The 21,765-nt window shown below is 37.4% G+C and overlaps 2 protein-coding genes across 11 annotated transcripts in view; one reads left to right on the top strand and one right to left on the bottom strand.

Moving 5' to 3' along the window:
* The window catches only part of CMSS1 (cms1 ribosomal small subunit homolog), a 384,053-nt gene that overhangs the window by 36,106 nt on the left and 326,182 nt on the right, over positions 1-21,765 (top strand). The gene's annotated exons all lie outside the window — the stretch shown is intronic.
* Positions 1-21,765, bottom strand: part of FILIP1L (filamin A interacting protein 1 like) — a 291,272-nt gene that overhangs the window by 30,147 nt on the left and 239,360 nt on the right. Inside the window, exon 1 of one of the 7 annotated variants that reach the window (XM_045785366.2) lies at positions 20,220-20,362. The exons of the other annotated variants lie outside the window; for them this stretch is intronic. The gene's annotated coding sequence lies outside the window, so the exon portion shown is untranslated. Of the gene's footprint in view, positions 1-20,219; positions 20,363-21,765 lie in introns of those variants that run through there. 7 annotated transcript variants of the gene reach the window in all.

Here is a 21,765-nt window from a genome sequence, read left to right as displayed (position 1 = left end):
TTTGGCTATTCAGGGTCTTATGTGGCTCCATACAAATTGTGGTATTATTTGTTCTAGTTCTGTGAAAAATGTTGGTATTGTGATAGGGATTGCATTAAATCTGTAGATTGTTGTTAGTAGTAAGGACTTTGTAATAATATTGGTTCTTCCAATCCATAAGCACGAATATCTCTTTCCTTTTTTTGTGTCATCTTCTATTTCTCCCGTTAATCTTTTATAGTTTTGGAGTACAGGTCTTTTATCTCCTTTGCTTTTGGCATAAAATTCAAAAACCATTGCTAAGACAGGGGAGGAGATTACCCACTATGTTTTCTTCTAGGAGTTTTATAGTTTCAGGTCTTACGCCCAAATCTTTAATCCATTTCCAGTTGATTTTTGTGTGTAATGTAAGATAGTGGTCCAGTTTAATCTTTTATATGTGAATATAGAGTTTCTTCAGAACCATTTATTGAAGAGATCCTTTCCCTACTGTATATTCTTGGCTCCTTTGTTGAAAATTAATTGGCCATATTGGGATTTTTTGGGGGGGGCTCTCTTTTCTGTTCCGTAGATCTCTGTGTCTGCTTTTTATGCAAACACTATACTGTTTTGATTGCTGTAGCTTTGTGATATAGTTTGAAATCAAGGATGATGATGCCCCCAGCTTTGTTTTTCTTTCTCAAGATAGCTTTGGCTATTCAGGGTCTTTTGTGCTTACATATGTATTTTAGGATTGTTTTTTGTATTTCTGTGAAAAATGTCATAGGGATTTTGATAGAGATTACACTGAATCTGTAGATTGCTTTGGAAAGTATTATTCATTCTTCCAATCTGTGAACATGAAATATCTTTCTGTTTATTCCCATTTATTTATTTCGATGTCTTCTTCAGTTTATTTAATCAGTGTTTCACAGTTTTCACTGTGCAGATCTTTTACCTCCTTGGTTAAACTTATTTCTAAGTATTTTATTTGTTTTGCTGTTATTGTAAAATGGGACTGTTTTTCTTAATTCGTCTTTCTGATAGTTTGTTCTAAAAAGATTGTTAAAAACTAAGTGCCTCTTCACACATTTTAAAGCTGCCATCTACAAATTTCTAATCGAGGTTTAAATAACTGCAGAAGATATATATTAATATTTGCTATATAATCTAAAAGTCACCATTGGAAAACCAGTCACCTAAATCAGACATTCGGGGATAGTCTGACTTCATTTTTCAACTTAAGTAAATGTGTAAATACGTATCTCTTTGGCAATCATTTCACTCCTAAAAGAGATGAGGCACAGCAGCTTGCCCTGAGTTGTTCCCAGATGAAGAAACAAGCACTGCTTCCTCCAGTGGTTCTGAAGCTGTTGCTGCTCTGCTCTCGTGGGACTCTCTCAGGAGTAAGTCTTTCTATAGTTGTCCCTTTGTCTGTGCTGTGCTCCAGAGAAGTTTCCATCCCAGGAAGATGCATTTGGTAAAATTTTAAGTTGGAAGACTGTTTTGAAAGGATTGTTGCAGAACTGAGAGCACAAGCACTTTTTCTGGCAGATCAGTTTTGGAAAGTATATTTGTGTGAATTGTGGATGTAGACGTTGATTCCTTTAAAGTTTTCCATGCTTATACTGCTGGAAAGTCTTTGTGTACCTTCGGGGTAGGTGTACCCCAGTCTGAAGACTATTGTCTTAGGGCACTTACATTCATGTTCACATACTGATAGCACAGGATTATAGGAATATTCACTGAATCCTGTCCAATAAAAACAGGTTGTGGAAGCTGGTTTTATGGACACAAATTGAGGTAGTTAAATCCAAACTAGCTTAAAGCAGTGTCTTATTACAGCTTTTCTTTAGAGTTTCTATTATGGCTTAGAACTGTTATAACTTACTGTGGTTTATCACTATTATTATGTGCAGTACCAGTTCCTTGTTTTTTCAAAAATATCACATCTGTCATCTTGAATGTTCTTTGGTACTAACCATAAGGCTGGTTCTTTATTACAAATTATACATTCAGAGGGTCTTTTTAGTTTTTATTTACATACACATATGTCAGCATACATGTGTGACTATATTTTATCTCCCCTGTGTGAGGCATTGAGTGTTAGGAATATTGATCATATAACACATATGAAACAGATGGTTTGTCTAAATGTTCTAATGCCAGTCATACCCATAATAATTCGTAATTTTCACCACTTTTTGATTTTGTCTTATTTATGTGCATTACAGTGAACCCTACTAAAATATAAGCTTCTTAATAATCGGGCACATATCTGATTCATTTGTTTCTTCTACAAATATGTCTACCACAAAGCCTTTACATGTGGAGGGTATCAAATGTTTTATTTGTTTACCAAAATGAGTCGTTTTTGAATGAAGGAAGGAATGAACAAATATACTTTCCTGTGGAAAATACTGTAGCATTGTCCTGAATAATTTTTATTCTTTCTTTAAAAGAAGATGCTCTAGTGTTTATTATGTGCATGGTTTTAACTTTTTAAGAAAATGAGGTGTAAATGGTTTTCCCATTGGTGTTTTCCAAGTACATTATTGGACTTTAGAAAGAATTGAGCCTCCTTCAGATTCCTACATTAGAACTATATGTGCTTGCTTGTTTGAGAAGAGAAATTGGTCGTAAATGTCCACCCTAGCCCCTCACTCTCCTTTGGTTATTTCATCTCTGCAAACAAAGGAGGAGTTCTTTTATTTTTTCCTTACAGTCCAGAGCTCTACCAGACAAAATATGTTTATTACACAAGCAATGTTAATCAGCAACAGCAAATGAAATTAGAAAGGAAATATTCATCTATAATCTGGCCACCCTAATACATCAATTATATTTCTACTTTTCCAGATTCTTCTCCAGTTTTTCTGACACCTGGCCCATATAAATAAATGTAGGGTCATTATCAAGCAATAAAACCAATTCCACAAGCCATTAATGGCATTGTGTTGTTTCTCTTAGCTGTAGAAATCAATATGTAAAGTAGGGAACAACTTCAGAGTCTGCTTACCTTCTCATCTGTCATTTTTAGGAGACACGTACTCGAGTCACTGTATTTATTATTTGGATCTTGAATTTAAATTTTTGATGTTATGTATATGATAAGACTTTTTCGTTTAATTTGCAAACAACAAAGGACTATAGTTCATACTGGGGCTATATTGAGATGAACAGGGGAGGGTTCTTTCCTGTTCTCAAAACATTTGTAGGCTGTTGGGAAAGAATGAGCAGGTAGTTCCAGTGCAATTCAGTAAAGATTCCAGGGCAATAGTTCTCAAACTTTTTGGTCTCATGACTCATTTATACTTTTAAAAATTATTGATGACTCTAAAGAGCTTTTGATTATATGATTTATATCTATCAATATTAATTGTATTAGAAGCCCAGACTAAGATTTTGTTAATGTTTGTGTATTTATTCATTAAAAATAATAAGCCATTGTATACCAACATGTTTTATGAAAAATAACTTTTTCAAACCAAAAAACTAGTGGGAAGAGTTGCATTGTTTCCTGTTTCTGCAAATTCCAGTGTCTGGCTTAACTGAGGACAGCTGGTCTCAATTCTTTTTCACATATTCTATAAGCTGTCAGAACAGTGACCTCACAACACGTCATGTAGCCTCTAGAGAACTCCTTGTACTCTTGTAAGAGAATGAGAGTGAAAAAGGTACTGTTACTATAAAAATAACTTTGAACTTGCAGAGCTCTTGAAAGGGACCACACTTTGAGGACCACCATTTCTCTCGAGGATAGACAGTTGAAGCATAAATGACAAATATGTCTTTCTCTGGAAAAGCATCTAGTTTGGGCTGTCAGCTTCTGCAGTGAGTGAGCTCTTTATTTCATCCAGATTCACTGACCTAATCACTGCTCCAGTGTTTCCATCATTAATAAAATTAGTTGTTTGTTCCCTACCTTGGATTGGTAAAAGATCTCTGCCTTTAATATCTCTTTCCCAGTTCTTAGAAAAATCCTAAATGACAAAACTGTCTCCATAAGACATTTGTGTTTTGTTTGAAACCATAATTTGAAATAAGGTCATGGAAACCACTGAATTGCCTGGTTTTTAAAATGCATCATCCACAGTGCTATGCAGACCAGCTGACATTTAATTCATTTCAGATCTTTATGAAGCAGTTACAGTGATCACCTACCATGTGCAAGGTACTGTGCTTGTTATTTGTCAGTTTCTGTTTTTCTGTCAAAACCTGGAAACCTGTATACTTGCATAGCTCTGGTCATAACTTATAATAATTTCCCATCAACAAACACATAGTGTGATGATAGCAAATTCTGTTTGGTCTTTTCTTAAGATATATGAAACATTGGACCTTTCATTCTAGTCCTAAGTGTGTAACTTCACTTTGATGGGCTTCAGTTTCTATATTTGCTTTTATTCTCCCAGAACTAGTTTAATACATTATGTTTTCTTCCCGACTTAACATGTTAATCACTAAAGCAGAAACTACATACATCACACTGTTTTATTCATTTTCGTATCTGCTCTAACGGCTGGACTTTGATAGTGTGGTTATGATTATATTCCACCATATCTTTTAGCAATTCTTATCTAATATATAATTTTAATTGTTGCATTGCATTGATAGCAGCCACATTCATAGTTAAATAACCCCAGAGCTCTAAGCAGTTTGCAGAGTAATTATATGCGAGTTTTGGAAAGCTTCCTTAGGTTGAGATAGGTTCTTGATAATCAGGCCTATAATTTACGTTTCTTTGGTCTACTCCCTTTTTCAATGGGACTTTTCACTGTTTAGTCTGATTTTTAGGAGCACTCATAAAACTATCTATGACCAGTCTTTTGTGCTGCTTCCTTTTATTTCTCTCACAAGTCAAAGGTTTTTTAAAAATTACAGCTACAGCATACCATAGTTATAATGTAATGCTCAATTCATTTGACTTGGTCAGCAAGATCTAGAAGAACAGTAACACTTTTTTTGGCATCTGCTAGCTGAATATGAGTGTACATCTGTGTCTGCTTTATGTCCTTGTTATTGAAGATCCTGTCATCATCATTGAGATCATTTAGAGACACCATAAATGGGTCCAGATCCAGCAAGCTGGATACTACTTTCCTTCATTGTGAAACAAGAATTGGGGCATGAAGTGACAGAGGAGGTTTTAGCTGGTGTCAGAGGAATATATTGTAAAAATGGTGCACCGTGATTCAGGACTTTGCATTATCTGAACAACTTTTTTTTGGATCCCCAGGGATTAGAGGAAGTGAAATAATAAGATGCAAATAGTCAAATGACCTAATATAAGGACTTGTGAGCTTTTAGCAGAAAATCAGGATCCTTACAGAAGCCAGTGAAACCCTCAAATTGGACAGAGGTACAGGGGTTGGAGCAAATCTCACTCTTTCTTAAAAACAGGAAAAAACCAAAAAAATTGAGTGAGACTGAGTGTCTCCTAGAAAGAAAAATTGCTGAAAGGTGTGGTTTCAGAACCAGAAAAAGGCCACTTTGAGAGCTCACAGGCACAGAGCTTGGGAAGTAAGGGCACAAGGAGAATATTTTCATTTTGAGACCATAGAATCTGGGCTAGAAAAGACTCCACACCCAGTCAAAGGGCCAGGTGGAGACTTGGAAAGGTGCTCAGTTTAGGCCTGGGAGAGGAAATAGGAACATGGAGGTGATGGTAAGGACAGCACATGTAAATCTGTACTAGGATAATTACTTAGAACCTGAGTTATGTGTTGTCTCTTCAGTGCTATATTGGAAGTTAAGGAGCTTTCTAGAAAGAACCATTGGATAATGGATGTTCACTTAATACCACTAGTCTTCTGCCTCTCCATCCCCCATTTTAATTATTCATATTAAAAAATATCTACTCAAATGGATTTTTCCCTTTGCTTTGCATATATTATAGCTAGAAAGAAGGAGCTTTTAAAAAACCAATTACTGTGAATACACTGCTACACTAAAGAGCCTATTCTTTTTGTGTTCTTACCCCCTCACATACTCTGAATGAGGTTCTTAATTATTGAAAAAGATCCCTCAGATCAGTATTTTAACACTTTCTCATTTTCAGACTTTTTATTTTGATTGCTACTGTGCCAAAAACAAAACAAAACAAATACACACACACAAACTTAGCCTGTCTTTCATCAGATTGAGACTTCAGGTCCTTGGCTGACTGAGTTTTAGGTGGGCATCTCCCTGATCTTTTTAGGCCCACCTGGGCCAACCATAGCCATGATGCCTTCCCCTTGCTGCCTTGTCTCTCTCTCTAGAGAGAAGCATTCAAAAAACTATCCAGCATGTGATGCCTTTATTCCTGAGACTGCTTTGTCTGGGACACAGCATACAGAGCTGCCTTTAAGTTTAAGCTGGCGATGGTGGTGATAATATTGGGCTTGTTCTCAGGTTCCTAACACTTTAATTGCTTATCATTCTTTCCAATCCTTCCTCCCTCTCTCTGTGGTTGATTTTGTACTCTTTCTGATTTGTGTTCTTCTGTATCTTATCCTTTTGCGCTAAGGTAGCCTTCTTTAGAATAGCGCTGATGTCCTCCTTACTGCCCCAGCAGTAGATGGCAGTAAACACTGCAGGTAGGTGAGTGGCAAGGGACAGGCAGAATACCTGACAGGGAGCAAGTGTACTTGCCAACAATGCAGCACCAATGGAAAAGAGGCAGTAGAAGGGAGGTAGGGTAGTGCTGGGGGAGAAATTCAGATTCTGGGGTTCAATTTTCAAGCCAGAGTTGAATCTTGGCTTTCCTGCTTCTATCTAGTATGACTGAGCAAGCAATTTAACTTCTACGAGTCTCACTTTCTTCATCTGTAGAATGGGGATAATACTGGAGACTCCCTCATAATAGTGTTGTTCTGAGGATTAAGTAAAACAATCCATATAAAAGCTCCTAGCATACTACCTGTCACAATATGTATCGGTTACTATTAGAAGTAGGAATCTGTGATGGTGAGGCAAAATAGAAGAGCACCTCAGCCACAATGGACTGGCCTAAAGTAGGAGTCACCTAGGAGAAAGAGTCAGAATGCATACTAGAATGAAATATATGATTACCTAATCTGTTTACCATGATCTACTTTCAGGCCTTTAATGAATCTTTTCAGCTACACACATAGTTAGCCACATTGACTGCCATTTTAGGCCAGGATTTCTCAGCCTTGATACCATCGACATTTTGGGCTGAATAATTCTTTGTTATGGGGGCTGTCCTGTGCATTGTAGGATGTTTAGCAACATCCCTGGCCTCTACCTACTGAATGCTGGAATAAGCCAGTAACCGCCAACTCAGTTGTCACAACCAATAGAGATCTCCCAACGTTGCAAAAAACCCGGGGACAAAAATCATCTTTAGTGGAGAACGACCATTTTAGGGCATAGGTAATTTTTGGAAAACTTCTATTAGATCTCTTTGTTAGCTTCTCTGGTATTCATACTCCTTTTCATTATCTTCTGCTCAAATGTATTTGGGATTAGCCAATATTTTCCATTTCTCTTTGGTTTACAGATCTACTCCTCTTCTCCCTTCATGGAAAAGAATAATGTTGCGAATGTGCATTATTCAGTGAAATGCCAGCATATCACAATGGATGCTAGTAGTTCACCTTCCCAAAGCTTCTCTAATGTTCTGCTCATCTTACCCTTGTTTTTCGTTCCTTGAGTTTGAACATCCACTTTCTTTGCTGGGATCAGATACTCTTAGACTTGTCTACTTTGGGTACTCAGAGGCAGTGTGGGCTGACTGATTTGGTGCAGACCTGGAGGGAACAGTTTTTTTCTGTATATGCTGCTTCCTGCCAGGTATGTTTTCCCTAGTGAAAAATGTGGAGAAGACTGCTGAGGATGTTTTATAATGTTTTTTGTTGAGCAATTCAGAAAAAAATATAAAGTAACAGGTTGAAGAACACCCAAATCTGTCTGAGAAACAAGTCGTTTGAGGTTTTCATATTGTTATATAATTAACTTTGTAATTATTTTATCAGTTTTCACTCTAAGCAAATCTGAACTTCAGTTTTGGATTGTAGATTAGCATTCTTAAGTATATAATACATATTTAAAAATATGTTTATTAAAAGGTAAACTGTGTCTTTCTCCCACCTCATCCTTCATCTACCCATACCCTTTTCCCAACCTATAACCACTGTACATATTTTCTCTTATAGGCACATCTAGAATGTCTTTATATGAGTAAAGAAGCAAATACAAATAAAGGTTCTTATTCTTCCTTATACAAGAAATAGCATTCTGTAACTGTTCGTCTGTCACCTTGATTTTTGCAGTTAAACATTTTCTTGGAGATCTTTCCATTACATCAGGATTCTTAAGCAGGGGTAGGAAAAAGGAATAAAAACCAGCATGACTGCTAAATAAAATCTTTACAACTTCATGCTAAAGAAATTAAAATCTGTAGGCTTTTTTTTTAATCGAATAATATAGAGGGAGTCGTATACTTTTGCTGTTTTAAAACTTTTAAAATAAAAATTTAAAATAAAAAATAATTTAAAGATAAATTTTAATAGTAATATCATTTTATTATAATTCTTATAACAGCACTTTGACTATTGTATATCTGTCTTTAAAACATCTGTGTGTAGCATCTGTATTTTCTTAGTTGAGAAACTGAGGCCCAGGCAGACTGCATAACATGCAAGGCCATTGTTAATGGTAACCCTGGAACTGGAAGACTCCAATTCCCAACTACTATCCAGTGCAGGATTTAGCTTATTAGAAACAGACAAGCATATTGAAGGTCCACTCTTTGCCACTTGATCTTATTTAATCCTTATAACAATGTTATGAAGTATTATTTCCATTTTATAGATGAGGGTACAAACCAAAAAACTAGAATATAGTCAAGTTAAATAATTACCAAAGAGCACTGACTGCAAAGCACGTGTTCTTTTCACTTAAGCCAGGCTACATGCTAGAAAGCCGAGTACTGCTTTGAAACATGCATCCCATGGTTTTAGTGTTCATTTGTTCATTCCTGTACTCTCCACCCCAACCCACCTTGGCTCCTTGACTCCTCCTATCTTTGCTCACTCTGCTCCAGGCACACCACCTTCCTTGTTCCCTGAACACAACAGGGCCTGTGTTTTTTGTACTGGTTACCTCCCCAGGGAGCCACTCATCTCCCTCATCTCATCTAGTACCGTCTGGTATACTGTATTTTACTTATTTGATCATTGGCTGTCTCTCCTACTGGAATATAAACTTAATGTAAGTGGGTAGGTGTGTATATGTGTGTGTTTTATTCAATAACTGGCCAGTTTTTGTCAGTTTTATTCAATGCTATATTTTTAGTTCAGGAGCAGTACTTGGTACTTAATTGGTATTCAATAAATATTTGAACAAATACCTATTCTACTTTTGAACTGAGTACTATGTTAAGGATTAAGGTTGTAACTGTAAGCAGTGGACACATAGTAAGGACTTCTTTCCCTCCACAGTCAATGAATAAGTTACCATTTATTGAGCAATTATTATATGCCATGTACCATGCTAGTCCTGGCAACAGTCATAGGAGGCAAGTATTATTGTCCTCATTTCACAACAAAAGCAATTAAGGCTCAAAAGTTAGATAATTTGCCAAAGGTTCTGCTGGTTAATTGGCAGAACCAGAATGCCAATATAGTTTTTACTCCAAATCCTGTTTCTCACCACCATGACATACATCCAGAGCTCCGATCTCATATATCTTATGTACCAGCCTCTCCACTCAGTAATTGTGTTGTAATATTCTGTCTGTCAAAGGCACAAAAAATCACTGCCACTTAAAATCCTCTGTTTTGTTACAGTATTTCTGTGTAGGTTCATGATTACTTTGAGCCTTGATGATGAGACATTAACAAATATTCTCTTAATCACTGTAATAATAAAGCAAGTTTAGTCATTTGGCATAAATTCATAAATATTTTTGGATGGTTTAAAAAATGTGACTTTGCCAGTAAAAACATCTCATGTTCCCCAGAGGAGGTGGGTTTGTCATAAATACCATTTCCGTTGAACATTTCAAGGAACTTAAAAGTTCTCGGAAAATATTTTTAACAGACAGCCTTTTCTCAGGCAGACTTCAAGGGCATAATACTATATACCCTTAAAAGTGTGAGTGCATGTGCTTTATCTTATTAAGAATATTTATATGTATTTCTCTTATTATTCAAAATTCATTTGTATTTGAATGTTTCTTTTGTGTCTTAGTGGATTGAAGTAAACAGACATGGATTGTTTAGAAGAGCATTCTGATGCAGCTGCAGAATTTTCTTTGTTTTTAATCTCCATTAGTCCCTTTTTTTCTCTTCCCAGATCACAGGTTATTTTAACTCAGATATTGCAAATAGGTATTTTGGAGGATTAGTATATTCCTTTCCCTAAACATTTATTCTTTGGTGGGTTGCTTTTCTTTCTTGTATTTTCTCTCCTTTAAAAAGTTACAAAGAGCATATCCTTTTCCAAATCTTATTCTGAGCCAAAAAAAAAAAAAAAAAAAAAATTTTTTTTAAGCCCCTAGTTCCTGTAAGTCTTTAAGAAAAAAAAAAAAAGAAAAGGCTTTCCTCTTTTATTTGGCTTTCATACATTAATTCACTGGTGTTCAGTTTGTCAGATTTAACATAAAAGGCCAAAGCAGAGAGCAGTCATGTGCCAGAATGGATGAGTTCACTGGTTTTCACCTCCTTGTAGTCTGGCTGCCTTTACAGAGGCAGTGGCTAACGTGGTATGCTTGGGAAACCAAACGTTTCCTAACTTGTTAGTGGGAAATTAAAACTTCAAAAATTTAGAAGCCACAACAATAGAGGCTTATATTTTATTGTGACTACTCAGTCACACGGTTTGCCATGAGAAATAGGCTAAATAGGAGCCACAAGAGTAAAAAGTGAAAACATTTTGATCCCTAGAAAATTCTACCCCCACCCCTTCCATTTTAGTTATAGTAAATCAGTAAATAAGGGACCAAGGAGCTACAAACATTTAATAGCACTGAATAGTAGTCACAGGTCAGGGCAATTGGAGGATGAAGGTTGATGCTTGGCTTGCCTTCCTGCTGAGCAAACAGTCAGATCATGAACCACAGGGAACATCCTCCATCTACCCTTACCCACTTTCCCTAGCTCATGAGGATGACTGATTTCTGTCTTCTCCATGATGTTTTAGAGAGCTAGAGCATGGGCCATACACTCTAGCAAGTTTAATTACAGATAGGTGGGAACATTTTAATCTAGAATCCCTTGGAATGTAAATGACCATTTTTCTTGTGGTCTGTGTTTTGCATCCCCTTGTGTGCACTGTAAAAATTAAAATTATTTTGGTCATCTAAGCCTTGTTTAATTTTCCCTGACTGACAGTTACAAGCGTTTGGGTTAGATTTTCCTTTTCTGCCATTCCCGAGTATTGAGAAGACAGAATGCATGAACACAGAGTTTGACCCTATTTTCTCTTCTCTATGTTGGGTTCTTTTCAGATGAATGTGTCCTAGAGAATATTAACCTTATGTAGTAAGGGGCAATTCAATCAAGGTGTTATAGTGGTTAACAGCAGAGCTGCTAGAGGTGAAAGCAGTGACTTTACACTCTGCTTCCCTTGGCTTTGGGTCTGCTACTGATTTGTTCCTCAGCAAGTTTCATCCATTTAGTTCTGTTTATCCCTGTGAGAAATCTGTTTGTGGCAGAATTAAAGAAAAGGCTGTTGTTGTATACCTTGTATATGGGCTATATGAATACCCATCCATTTCTGCCCTGACCATATCTGACTTAGGGATTTGAATTTTAAGAAAGGTCAAATTATTTCAGATTTGCAGTAGTTGAAAAGTGTTTTTGAAAATACTGATTTCACTATTCTTCACTTTTAAAGTTCACTCATTCACAGCCAAAAACAAAGAAAAAAGCCAACCCCAATTTCCAAACAACAGAAAAGCCACTTTCAGAAGAGCTGTGTATGTAATGGACAGGGAATGCTGGACCAGAATGTGCTACTGAGTTAGCTCTATGACTTTGCCTTATCTGCCTATCACCTCAGCTGCAACATAGGGAAAGCTATACAATTTGATCTCTAAGGTTTACGAAGTCTTTGATGATGCTCAAATCTCAGTTCCACAGAATAAAAATCCCACAAACCTTTAAACTCCTCTCCTCCCTTCTTTTTTGTATAGCATTGTGTACAAATTCATATGTTAAAAATGTATATTTTGTTTCAGAAGAGATTTATGACTTATCAAGGTCCCAATGGTTCATAACTACATGGGACCTTAATTAGAATTTCATGGGATTCAGATTTATTTTTGGTTCTTTGTATGTCAAGTACTATCATTCAAGGTTATATAAGTATGCTGTAAAAATAAAGAAATAAATCTTTGCAGTGTCTGACACTTAAAATGTTATGCTAAATTTGAAAGTACACTAAAACTAAAAAATTAACACCTAAGAAGAAGTACTTATACTCTTAGGATTCTTTATTGTCTGTGGCTGTTCAGCTCATATTATAAGATTTGTCTTATTCACTTTTTTTTATTTGTGTGCCTCCCAAGCATGGTAGGACTTTCAAAGTAAAACAGGGAGATTCCAGGCTAGCTTTTAATAAGCCTTTTGCTCTTTAGGCCTGTACTCAGCATCTTGTTTCTTATTTCAGGTGACTAAACACCCTTTGGAAAGCTCATGTGGGTTTCTTATAAGAGGGATTCCCTTCTAGCAGGGAAATCAGAATAAAAGATAACCTTACTTTTCAGAGTAGCTGAGACACATGGATTTTTTCCAAAAGACTTAATCCTTTACTTCACTTTACGGCTGGGTATAAGAGAACATGAGCTCTTCCAGACTGCATCCTACAAAGCATCCCCTCTTTGGTGCTGAGGCAACCTCTTGTGCCTCAGCCTGTGGAACCCTATTTATAGTCCAGATGATGATAGAGCACCATCCTTGTGGGCAGACTGGCATAAGTAGAAGAATTATAGGTACCATTTACTGAGTGTCTACTATGGGTCCTGCATTGTGCCAACTGCTTTATTGTCACATTTAATCTTCACTTTAAGGAGATGACTTACTCTCTACATAAGTCCAGGTTGTTCTGAAGGCCATATACTGGATTTAAAAATCATAGCTTGGATGTTGGGATCCTGGATCAAGCCTTTTTTTTTTTTTTTTTTTTTTTTAAAAACACAAAAAACCTCAGATTCTCTTTCCATAGTAGACTTCCAAGAAATAAATCTGCCATCCTTTTTGGAATGCTCCATTCAATAGCTTCCATTTATATTTCAGTTCCCTCTTTTTCTGTGAATGTTCCCTAACTTGTCTGGCTGACGCCCCTTTCTAAGTCCCCAAAGCCCTTACAGTTTTGTGACACAAATACTTTATATTGTTTTATACCACTTCCTAATTTGTTTTTGGATATTGGTTTTTCTCTTGAACTAAGTCTAAGCTCCATGAAGGATTTGGTACCTCTGTATCCCCCTTGTGGGTTTGAATTCAGTATGTACTTGATGACCAAATGATTGAGAGGTGAGAAGAACCATTTCTTAGGGGAGCATAACTCTCTCTTGGGCTGAATGATACCTAAAGTTCTCAGAATTTGCTTATTATTAGAGCAGAAGAAGTAAAGTTTTGTTCCTCTTGTTCCTGTCACTTTTGAGGAGGGACAACCATTTAGTGAAATGAGGAATTCACTTGAAGACAAATTTAAATAAAGTCCAGATGGGGGAAGTCCAGCCAAAGAATCTTAACTTTGCCTGTGATTCTTTGCATCTACCCAGCCCAATGAATTTTATGGGATTGTAAGAAGAATTTTGTGAGGCATAATTTTAGGGGAAATGAGTAGAACCCCAAATCACTTGACAGAATTGTTCTCACTTTTATCTGAAAGATCTGTCTTGCCCTATTTATCTAGTTCCATGAAAGCCTAAAGGATAATATGCAACCTCAAACATAATGTATTTCTTTTAATAACATGAATGTTTAACTATCTTGATAATAAATGAATCAATATTATTTTTAAAGAATGATCTTCCCTTTAGCTGCAAAGGATTACTTCTCACAAAACTCCAGAGTGATTTACCTCCTCTGCCATTTCCAACTAACAGACTAACAAACCAAGGCTAAGGGACTTGGATAGCATCTCTATATGGCCCTTTGTCTTTAGCAAGAAGGAACTTTCTCTGCTCTTCTCAAGCTTCTAGGCCAAGCAGCACCTTCCTTTTCTTCACATGTAACAGCAGCAGTCGCTTGAGTCTTGTCAGCCCAAATGTGATGAATGTTTCACATTCCTTTTATGATTTCTGCTCAGAGATTTGTTTTTTGTTTTGGTTCGCTTAAAAAAGAATTTTTTAAAAAAAGAATTTTAAAAAGGGAGAAAAACTTAGTTCACCTTTAAACTTTTGTTCCAAGACTGACAGGCCATGAGATACAGTAAATCTGGCAGATTTGCTTCTGTCTGAGCCGCCCATCTTGAAGGGCTGACCTCATCTTTGAGGCTGTTCGTGGTGCAATGGTTTGGAGCTCTCACAGACTCAAATACCACAGTTCTGTTAATCTTTTCTCTGTGCTTAAGAGTGGACTTTTCCCCTCACATTCTTCCCATTTTCTTTAGCTAATTTTTCTATAATGATATGACCAGTAGCTTATATTTTTATATAGCCTTTGGTTCCAGTTAATCAGAGTACCCTTAGTGTTACTGCTTATTATTCTATCCTTCCCCAGTATTGAGAGATGCTTATGGTAGATGAGTGTTTCCTTTTTGTAGGTTTGTGGAAGCCAAAGCTATAGGAGGTTTACCCATGGAAGAGATAAGAAGACAAGATAGATAATAGAGACAAGAAGAGTGGAACTTGGATTTATGAACTATTACTCTTTAGTCTTACCATTGAGATAACACTCTTTGTCCATGCCAATTTAATATCATTAGTAAGTATGCAAGCAAGCTTGAAGATTGACTCTGTTCTGGTTGGTTTTGTTTTTTCTTCACCAGTCCCACATTGTTCACCTTTACCTAATTTTTATGTACAGCTGACCTGTCTTACCTGTGTTGCTTTATCAGTCCATTAAAAAAAGAACAGGGACAGGACCATTGTGCAAGAACTGCTGGTGATCTTAGTCACTGTCAGCAACATGGGGCCCATGAGTGTTAGTAGGTGTACCTGGGTTAGTGACATGGTGTGGTGTGTGGAGAACTTAGTTGCTGGGCCTGTTGTCCTGCCTTGTGCTTAGCACAGTGCCTGAAAGATACTCAGTAAATGTTTGCTGCTGGGGAAGAGTTATAAGCCCTAGGCTGTCTTCAAAAGTTGACACTGGAATTAGCTAACTGATACTAGAGAAAAATCACTCCTTTTCTGTAAAACCTGGCAGATTCACTGAACTACCCACAGAAACTTCAGAATCAAAGTGTATGCTTCAGAAAAGGTAATCTGGTTTCTAGTTATGGCAAGGACAAGCTGTTTGGGCCCAATGACTGCATCTTGTAGGCCTTCGGCTGAGGCACAGAGATTAGGGAAAACAGGAACCTACCCTCCCTTAAGGACAAAAACCACTACACTCTCCTCATCCATATTTTGCTTGCCATCCATTCCATGCCCCACAGCTATTCACGGTACTCTTTCACCACCTTTATTGTCATTATTTAGGGGAGGAAGTTAAAGTGAGGCAGGCGGAAATAGGCAGAAAACAGAGAAGCATTTGACTTAGTCTGCCTAGATTTCACTGCTTTGACTTAATCTGAGCCTGATTTGTTTCCTGATTTTTGTGTTTGTAGTCAGTTCTATGTGATTACTTCAGATAGTGGCAGAGATTTGTTTTAGGCTACTAAACCGAATCTCGACAAAGAGGCCCTTCATAGCCCAGTGTCAAGAAATACTCTTTTGTTACTAAGTAAGGAGCTTCTAGGTTGTAATTTATTTGTTCATACATTTATCCAACACCTTTCTTGTCCCAGTGACACACCTACTAACTATAGGGAGGTACTTTGCCAGGTGCTAGGAATAAAGTTGGTTGCAAAATTGACCCTCAAGGAGTCCCAGAGACAGACAATAGACAAATAAGCAGTTAATATGTAATTTAAAGTCATGTAGCAATGCATTGTGTGAAGGAAAGTAAAGCAAGGTAAGTATCACCAGGAGCTTACAGCCTTCATTAGTTACTTCCTCTGCAGTTTTTGAGGAGGTTGTTTTAAAGGCATTGAGTCACTTTGGGTTTTGAAAGGGAAACTGCTAGCTGGGGAGGTATGGAGAGTGCAGAATGCTTAGTTGGAAGATGCTGAGAAGAGGTCAGTTGTCAAGTTGTGGTTCAGACCTAAATGTCTTTGACACAGAGCATAAATTCTTTCAGGGGAGCCGCTCAGCTTCTAAGCAAAGTGAGCTCTGCCACCGGAGGACCTTTAAGTACAGTTATTTGTTTTCTTTGTCTTCCCTTTATCACCTCCCTTCCATTGTAATAGCCTGGTTGAACTCTACAGTTTTTAACTCCCTCCTTTCCCCTTGCCTTCTTACTGCTTATACTTATGAACAAGAACTTTGAACCTTTCTGCTTTCTTTTTTTAATGGGTTTTATATCCAAATTAACACCTCTAGTGCCAGGGCTTCTTCTGGGGCTTCTGCCCTCATCTTTTCCTAGCACTAATTTAAGGAGAAAGCAAAGGCTGTAGTCCAAGAACGCAGGGGGCCCTGGCTCTGCCTCTGAGTAACTGTCTCTGTGCCAAGTCACACTGTGAACATCAGTTTCTTTTGTAAGGTGAGGCATTTGGATCAGATGGCCTCCAAAGGTTCTTACAGCTATAAAGCTCTGTGGACATTCCTTGCCAGAGAGAGTATATGTACATTCTTGGGGGCCTAGAGCATCCCATTGTCCGTATAGAAAAACTTACAAGTTTCTTCTCAAACTCACATCTGTGGAGTTGATGTTTATGTTCTCTTCTACTGCTAAAACTGTCCTTTAGGCTAGAATCAGAAGTTATAAACAAAAACAAGTTGGGTTAGGCTACACCTTTACCTGCCCTAATGGTACACTTACATACCTAATTCTTTACATACTTCCTTATCCGCCCCCCCCCCCCCACACATACACCATTCCTCAAGTTTGTCATTAAAAAATAGTAGTTGTATCTTTAAGAGTTAATCTGATTTTGGAGCGAATAGGGAATAGGAATGTGAGGATGGTCAGACTGGAAGAACACTGCTAATGTGTTATTCTCTGTTTTGGGGCTCAGAATTAACACTGCTCCTGTCCTATCTTAATCTGCTAAATCATGTGAGAGAAGAAGCATGAAAAGGGAATGCTTCTCCCATATCTGAAAAAGAACCAAGGGACTTTCCTTGGAGAATCTTTCCACTTTTGTTTTGCTCAGCTTTCCCCATCAGAGGTAATGTTAGTACAGAAGACAGCCAGGGAGAGATCATCTCAACTCTGCTTTTTAAGAAAAAGAGGGATGTAGGAGGGCTTACAACAGTGTTGGAATGATCCGCTAGGAATTAGTGCACCTAACATTCGAAGTAGAAACTGACCAGCACATATTAAACATAAGTGATTGAGTTGGCGGGCCTCTAAATACTGTAGTGATGGCAGAAAGAGCCATAGAAATATTTCTTTAAAGTGTGTGATGCTGGCTACTTATGCAGTGTCTCTTCATCTTTAAAACATGATTTATAGAAACTGACCAGATTAAATTGAAGCTACATTCATAGTCAAAGACATACTAAGTAAACTTTAAAAATCATTTAAAATTAATGACATACCCAAGAGAATAAGGTAAGATGTGTCAGATTTTTCAAATATAATGACCGGCTATGTGAACATCAGATTTCAGTACATGAAGCAGGTAGAGACCAATATTGCCTTACATCTTCTGGTTATTATGCCACAATATCCAGTTGTTGTTTTTTTACAAGTCGTTGTCCTCCTGCCTCCCTTCCTTTTCCCCTTAAAGAGGAGGCTGTATTTTTTTCTCTATTCACCTTGTAAAAGCATTCACTTTGCCCTGAAACATTAGATATAGACAGAACATGACCTAAGAAGAAAATGGAATTTTATTCTTGGTTCTCCATTTTCACTCTTTTACCTCAAAATCCATTTATTACCAAAGTCACTTTTTGGGGGGGGGGGGCAAGGGGCAGCACAGAACCCTAAAATAAAATTCACAGCTTTTTGAGAAGGTAAATTTATGGGAATTGCAACTGGACTTGAAAATTAAGAAGTTCAAAGCTTGATTTGTGTTTTCATATTGGCGCTTTTCTATAGACTCCATCACAACATTAGGAAAATATCACAAAAATACCAGTGCTTCACATTTAAGTTTAATTGCCATAAAGGGACAAATGAATTTATTAAGTGTAAAATTAATATGTGCTTTATTTGGAAATGTAAAAATTTACATTCATTCTATTGAAAACATTTTTTCTATCGTATAGATTGTCTCAAGGACTAATGCTCATTCAGAGAGCCCAATGTGTGATAACATATCCACGATAAATCTTGTTTAACTTTCAGTTTTAAAAGGGTCTTAATGGGTGATTTGTTCTTTGAACCATGCTTTATAGTTAATAAATGGAAAAAAGTGTAGAATATTGAAGTGTGTCATTTAAAGATTTTTAAAAAATGATGCTTGCCTATTTAAAAAAAAATGCAGACCCTGGGAAACACAGCTGTTAGAGCTTTAATAGAGGTTATGATTTTCAACAGTTGAGCTATAGTTTATGGTGCAGATGGCACTCTGGGTATAGCTGAAACAATAATTGATGGTTTCTGTTTCCCTGCTCTTCTATCAGTTCCAAAAGAGTGGAATACCTTTTTACCAAAGCAAGAATTTTTCCGTTTCCAATTATAGCCTATATCAAATAAACAGCTTTTCTATTGCATATTTCATACTTCACAGTGACCTGGGTGTTGGCCCCTCTTTCTTCTCATTATGGTAGGCTTCCCTAGATTTGAAATAATAGTTTTAGGGAAATCCTACTTTTCTGTACTAACCTACAGTTTATATAGCCTATCTTCAGACCAAATAACATATAATTTTTCTTTTAGAATCCTGAAACCAAAATCTTGCATTGCTCCAAACAAAATTAGCAAACAAAACAAAACAAAACTTCTATGAAGCAAAAGTAGTAGGCACCAATATTATATGCTTTAAAATACTTAACCACAGGAATTACTAGAAACAGATAAATCCTGAATTTGGGGCATATAAAAAATGCTGTTTCAAATTATAAATAAAATACAGAGGCTATTTAAAAAGGGAAATAATTGTCATACATTTCTTAAGTTTTATTTTACAGTATATGTTCAGAACAAATGAAGTTTGAGTGATAAATGATTTTTTCATCTATTCCAATGTTTCAAACATGACATAGCATATTTTCTTTTTGAACTCTTCTAATTTTTATTCTGAAAAGCAAAGTAAAATATGCAGATGTTCATCCAGGTGTTCAATTATCATATGGTAAGGGTTCATTTATAGCAATAGCCTGTTCAGGGTTTAGATGTAACTTAAAGTTCAAAATGCCACTGATTAACAAAATTCTTCTACAGGCTTTACCTTTTAAATTAGCATTTCTACATAACAAACTATTGTCCAAAATATTACTCTAGAGAAACTAGCATTATCTTTAATTTTCAGTGCAGTTTGTCATTTATCCATTGATTGGAGTTGAAGTAAAGAGTTGGGACTCAAAATTATGAGTTATGTACATGTACAAATTGACAAATGGCTTTTAAGACAGATTAGAGTTTGTAAGATTTTTTTGAAGCCTAAAAAGTGTGTAACTTTTAAAGTTAGATTCATCCCAATTACAAGATGTATGTCTAACAGGGATTTTCTAGTCTTGAAGATTCACAAAGGGGAAGGGGTGAGAATCGGCACTAATAAATCCACTACCATGTGGCAGTGTTTCGCACTCTGCTCTTCTAAGACATAGGGAATTCAAGTCCGAAGAGAGATAAGATCAGGAGATCGAGTTGTGGTATTACAATATATCCCCCCCCCCCCGCCCTTTCCCAGAGATTTCTCAACACAGGCAGGATTCAGTTGTGGCTCACTTGGAGAAAAGTATGTAATATATAGTAATTACCGCAGCACTCATCATTTAAAATCAAATCCCAAATCTGCTTTCTCCTTTGGAGTAAACTTTCTAGGTTTTGTGTGAGTTGGAGAAGGTTTGAACCTAGAGTTCATTGGACGCGCTTTTCGAAACCTGTCTGCAGTTCGTGATGCTGTTAACTTTAAAAGCCACCTACAGTCCTCCTGGCTCTCTGACAGCAGTGCCCCTTGCTGGAGCTGAGCGGCTCTCCCGGGCTTACCTGAGCTGCCTGCGCCGGGGCCGGGCGGGGGCCGGAGGGGGCCGCAGTCTCGCGGCGCTGCGAGCGGGCTGTGCGCGCTCCGGGAGTCGCCCGAACAATGCGAGCGGGGCGCCGAGCGCGCCCGGCCTAAGGGCGTTACGTCACTGCGCTGCCTTATAAGGCGCTCCGCGTGTGCGGCGCGGGCGGCGGAGGCGCCGGTGACAGCCAGATCCGCAGCGGCGGCGACGGCGCAGCAGCGGTATTGCGCCCCAGCTCCGCCGACGCTCGGACCGTGTGAACGGACAGTCGGTCCCCGGTTCCCCGCGGTGGGGAATGGGCGGCGGGCCCGGGACGCCGGCGCCCTCCTGCCTGGCTAACCAAGTCATTGGGGGTCATGGTCGATCAGTTAGTAACTTTCCTCCCTGGGGCTTTAAAGCTCCTGTTATTGCTTCAGATTCTTAAATGCACATCCTGTTATTCTTATTTAAACTTTTGTAAATACATTTTTGTTACATTTGTTTTCCTGGTTGCTGGGGGGAGGAGGGGGAGGGAGCCAGAGGCTTTTTTTTTTTTTTTTTGGTTTTGGGTTTGTTTTTTGTTTGTTTGTTTTGTTTTTTTGTTTTTCTTGGAGACAACCCGGGGGTGATTTAGACTTTAAACCTTCTCTTTCCTTTTTGTAAAGAGTAGGGGTCCTCAGAGGATAGTATTTTATTTCCTGATGATGTAACTACCAAACAATTCTTCAAGTGATGATGGGAAGGCCAGATGAAATCTTATTTTTTCAGTGTTTTTCCTGAAAGAACCTCCTAGTTCCTCATTTCTGCGTGCCTGTGTTTAACGAAGTAGTTCAAACTAATGTTTATTTGTCAGGGAAAGTATTTATTAAAAAAAAATAAATGTTTTGTGCTGTACTTTCAAGGCAGAGTATAAAAATAGAACTTGAGGACCAGTTCTAATCCATTTGTTCTCTTCTACCAGCAAACAAAGGCATGAGAACAAAAAAAGAAACCGATCAAATATGACTGAATTAAGCCTCTAGTATGGGGCAGATTTACTTTTATAAATTCTTTTTCTGGGAAATGAGAATTAGCCTCCTAATTATTTTGCACATTAATAAGAGACGTAATCTCTGAAGTTGCAGCCAACTAGATGAATCTGCTAAGTAAATTAGGGACGTGGGTGCCTTATTTAGAAGCTTCAAATGAATTGAGTAGTTTAATGACTTGAGTCTATTTAACTCTTTTTAAATAAACATTAAAATAGGATTGCTTCTTATTATGATGTACATAGGTTATAGAGTTACTGTTTTCATTTTGTCAAACAATAATGAAAATAGTTTGTTACTTTTCCTTAGTTTGGAGTAGAGAAAGGCTGGTTGTAGAGAACATATAGTTAGTGCAAATGGTGAAAAAAATACAACGCACAAAAACGTGTGTCATCTTTGCTTAACTGTGGGCTCACTTAGGTAGTTCTTCTAGATTACTCTCTACTGAGAAGCCTGTTAAACTTCTGCTTTTTATATATACTATTTTGAGAAGTCAATGAGCTTAAAATTTTAAATTTGATT

This window comes from Ursus americanus, chromosome 4 (assembly GCF_024610735.1).
Source record: "Ursus americanus isolate L20-20 chromosome 4, mUrsAme1.1.p, whole genome shotgun sequence".
NCBI lineage: Eukaryota > Metazoa > Chordata > Mammalia > Carnivora > Ursidae > Ursus > Ursus americanus.
This window is presented reverse-complemented; position numbering and strand designations above follow the sequence as displayed.